Source organism: Prunus mume, linkage group LG4 (genome assembly GCF_029339155.1).
Source record: "Prunus mume cultivar Tortuosa linkage group LG4, ASM2933915v1, whole genome shotgun sequence".
Taxonomy (NCBI): Eukaryota; Viridiplantae; Streptophyta; class Magnoliopsida; order Rosales; family Rosaceae; genus Prunus; species Prunus mume.
The window spans coordinates 5,950,516-5,955,183 of record NC_142701.1 but is presented as its reverse complement, the minus strand read 5'-3'; the positions used below and the strand labels follow the sequence as shown (position 1 = coordinate 5,955,183).

Sequence of the window (4,668 nt, the reverse complement as noted above, 5' to 3'; positions counted from 1 at the left end):
TTCAATGGGTTTTACTTGTGTGTGCACAAAGTGGAGGGAACACCTTCTGAGCGCACCAACATGAATAATGGACTGAATGGGGATCCAAAATGTGGTGTTGCGCCTTCCACGTCAATTTTCTTCCCAGTAATTTATTTTTTTAATTTAAATATTTTCCATTGTCAACGGTCAGGCCCACAGACGCATTTACTTTTGAGTCATACCCTTAATGTATTACAAATACGACATGGTATACAATTGCAAATACAGTACATGCCCTCCTTCGTTGCTTGTTGATTGGCATATATTGCTGAGCTATTGGTGTTATAGTGGCACTTTATTTATTTTATATTGCCTTATATTGTACTTTTATTGGCTTTGCATTGTAAGTTGTGTATTATTATCGCTTACTATTCATATTATATCATACTTATACCATCTTACGTATTGGTTTTGCAATGTCATTTTACAAGTGTGTACAAAATGTAATTGTGGGGAAGGTAACTACCAATGGATTGTAAACATAAAATCGCTTCCATTGCTATTTGTAGGCAATTACGTTGATACTCCCACAACCCCTTCTTTTGTGATTACAAATTCAGATGATGTAGGGGGCAAATGTGGGGCAAATAAAAGATGAAGTCTCCTATGTGTTTTACAAGACATAGTTGGTGAAGGAGGACTAGGAATGTTCCCCCCCAACAAAGTGCTCATGTGTTGACAAGAACACCCTTGAATTGACACAATGTGCCCAAGCCAGGTCCCAACGCTGGACTGACTCGTCTACCTGATATATGCAAGCACTCCAAGTTTCCCAATCTCACCCCATTTATTCCATCATCTGGGCCAATGAAATCCACTATCTGGTTTGTCAAAAGCATTGCCACCCCAACCTTGTTTGCTAAAGCCTTCAATTTGCCTGAAATAGTGAAAAACATTTCAGATCGGTGTTTCAAATCCGAGGGTGTTTTGTCATACTGTGACCGGAATAATGCAGCAATGGAATAAATGACAATGAGCTTCAAAGGTAAGCGGGTATGATCAATGACAAGAAATGTTTCTATGTTTTCAAGGACATGGATGAGTTGTTATGCATCATCAACGACATGAACATAAATGTCTTCCAAGGGGTTTACCCCAATCAAGTTAAGGTGTGATGCAATACACCTTGCTAGTTATTGCAATCGGCAGAAATGAGAAGCTGGTCTGTGTATATGTGAGGGAGGAGCCTCCTAGTCCACCATGGCCATGTGGGAGCTGAGCTTGAACTGTGAGTTGGAGACAAAGTTGCGCCTTCTTAACCGCTCTCTCCTACCAATTACATTATGGTGTTGCGGGTATCCTTTGCTAAGCGGGCATCTAGAATTGGGCATCCGATCTTAATTTAGGGCTGTAAGAGGAAACAACGGGAGATTTTGTGGTGTCATCTTTGTTGTCTTAGTGGGATACATTCGGAAGGCATCCCTTGTATATATATACAACATGAGTCCCTTAACAGGCAAGGTTCATTGTTGTACCACAAACGAACCTGTGTACTTAAGAACACAAAATAAAGCATCGAAATTACATGTACTACCTTTACAAACTGTCATTATACAAAATAAAAATAGTGGGCACCTCAAACTTACATAATACAAAACCAATTTCAAAAGAGGGCATCTCAACCTTACATAATACAAATGAAATAAACAGGCCACCTCATACTTAAATAATACAAAAAGAGGCCACCTCATAGTTCCATTGTACACACTGTCTCCACAACATTTGACAGAGTCCAAAGTAATATTAGAAGTCCAACCTTTGTCCTGTGGTCACATTTGGATTTATGTGACTGCTTAATTAATTATGATCGCCACTCCATTAAATTCATGACCCTCCCACGCTGATATTGTCCCACTTTCCTTCTAGATCCAATTTTTGCAAACTTCCAAAACAGTTAAACCGTTTCAGTTGTTTTGCTTGATTGAGCCATTTCTCGTATTCCTTGAATACTTACAACCGTAGTTGTAGGGCATTTACAATTTTTTCTTTCACAGTCTTTATATGTAGGAGATGCATCCTGGCTTGATAACGAGACCAAATTGTGCGATTCTTTATGACACCCCACCTAGCTTGGCCCTCGACAATTTTTGAAACTATGTTTGCGTGGAGATTTTTTCAAAATATGGTGTTGGCTCGACATTGCTGCAGTCCACGGACCACATCTGCAGTGACTTCTGGTGCTGATTTGGTAGCTGTTTTAGTGTCCCCTCCTTCAGTAATGGAAACAGTCAAGTTTGGTAGGGGGTTTGGGTCCATGGTTGTTGAGTATTTAGTGCGGGTTGGTTTAGGAATTAGTGTGCCCAAACTGGAAGTTATTCTGATGTGAGTGAAATTTATGTGCAAGGTGTGAGGTTTACAGGAGTTAATGTGATGGAAATATGGTGGTTCATGCAGTCAATACAGCTTAAATAATGGGAGGTACAATGACAGAAGTAAATGAGAGTTAGCAAGTGGCATGAGTTATTATGGAGTTGTTGGGTGGATATTTTGGTGGAGTTATTACGGGACGCCGACTTGGGGTTGTGTAATTGGGTATGTCACTATTTGGTGCACATGGTTGCTGTTTGTTGTATACGATCCTTGTTGTATTTCCAATTTTTTCCTTTGTTCGATTGACAATTTCTCATGTAATAAAAGTACAAAATGTCCTAATTTCGAGTACGGCCACCACAATGTACCAATTTTGACTTTTAAACAAGTGGACCAGAAATTGTCTCGTCAAGTCTCCTTTGCTTTCTTCCATTTCCTTTATATGAGTTCCTTTTAATATTTCGATATCCGAATTGTCCATTTTGCAAATATGTTCATGTGTTTTTCGGGCATATTGCATTTTCTTTGAATTAAAAAAATGGCTAGCAACTATATATGACATTGTTTCAGATTCACTTGTGTCATATCGACATTTCCTATTCTCTCTCATTTTAGGAATACTTATTAAATTATAAACATTTCTCTAGTTTTCGTAAATTGAGAATTATGGAACTTCCTAGTAAGCTATTATTCCGATGTTATATACCTAAATATTAATATAGTATATAGTTTTTTTCTTTCTTTTTCTGTTTTTTGTGTATTTACAGTTGTTGAGGTGTGTATTTTTGTATGGACCATGATGTCAATGTTGACATACCTTTACTCCCATTTAGTGCAACTGTAAAAGGGTTATTACAATGTTCTACTTGACAGACAAGAGTAATGTGTGCACAATGACGTGTAATGCACTGTTTGCAATCAATATAGAACACAGAACTTCCTCTATATAAGAGGGGCTAACTTACTTATTTCATTCAATATAAAACAGTACTTCCTATATATAAGACACCAAAGCTGTACTAAACCTCACCATATTGTTATTTACCAAATCATAACTGCAAATTGAATCTAACGTGTTTTGTTTTGTAGGCTATATGTGTGCATTTGCCCCATCAATGCTTGAAGATGTCAAACGTTGCCCCTCCAAACGACCATGTCAGTTACCTGAGACCAGCCATGGCATGTGCCGTTCCCATCTCCAGCTGGGACTCCAAACAATGACCCCACTTCATTTGGAAGTGAGGCTGACAACAATGATCCGCTAGACAAATATTGGAGGCGCTAGACAAAATATTTGAAGTCAAGCATCGCCTCCAAAATTTGTCTAGGGCTACGGATTGGTGGGAAATGAAATGTGATATTCATGGCCAGGTGATGGGAAACTTGACGAACAAGTTGAACAAAGCCTATGTTGGAGAAGTGAAGCAAACAATGAAAGCGCAAAGTTAGCCTCATTGAAATACAAATTGGAAGAAACAAAGAAAGATGTTGTCAAAAAATTCACCGAATCTGAAGAATTTAACCATGAAATGTTTGAATGTTTTAACAATGGGTTCGAGATGTACTGAGATTATGCTTCGGTCTTCTCACTAGACTATAATTGGAGCGAAATAGATGTTGCTAGTGTGTGGGAGGTGCTGAATATGTGTGGACAGGGAATGGCTGATCATAGCCTTGTGCATGCAGCGAGGAAGAAGAGTAAGGACATGGATCTATTGATGGACTTGTAAACATTTGGATTTTGGAAGGGTTAGACCAGCTAGGTCAACCTAAGTGCAGGTTGGAATCATTTTGTGGGGTTGCTGTCATCACTACTACAGAAATCGAAATAGACGACGGGAAACCACCGTGGTAAAAGGTTTTCGCTGTTCTTGAAATCGATCCCGCCTATTTGAGTTTTAAACTACGACGGCTTTTCACCGTCGTTGTTTATCAGTAAAGATGACGGTTTTTAAAGAAAATCGTCGTTGTTTAGAGGTAAAGATCGCATCATAGGAGGAAAGATGACTATTTTTAATAAAACCATCGTATTGTAGATGTAAAGATGATTTTTTTATGAAAACCGCCAGGATTGTTTATAAAGACGCTATCTTTACATACAGATGACCTTTTTATAAAAAGCGCCATCTTTACATACAATAGATGCATGTTTTTATAAAAGCGCTATCTTTACGTGACAATAGACGATTGGTTTTATAAAAGCGCCATCTTTATTTATTAATAGATTTACGTTTTTTTATAAAAAGCGCCATCTTTATGTACAATAGATTTACGGTTTTTTTATAAAAAGCGTCATCTTTACTATACAATAGACGACCGTTTTATAAAAGCCATCTA

At 38.0% G+C, this 4,668-nt stretch overlaps 1 pseudogene; it reads right to left on the bottom strand.

Annotated features, from left to right (window-relative positions):
- Positions 1 to 534: 534 nt before the first annotated feature.
- Positions 535 to 2,277, bottom strand: LOC148917762 (DNA repair protein XRCC3 homolog pseudogene; annotated as a pseudogene).
- Between the last annotated feature and the right edge of the window lie 2,391 nt (positions 2,278 to 4,668).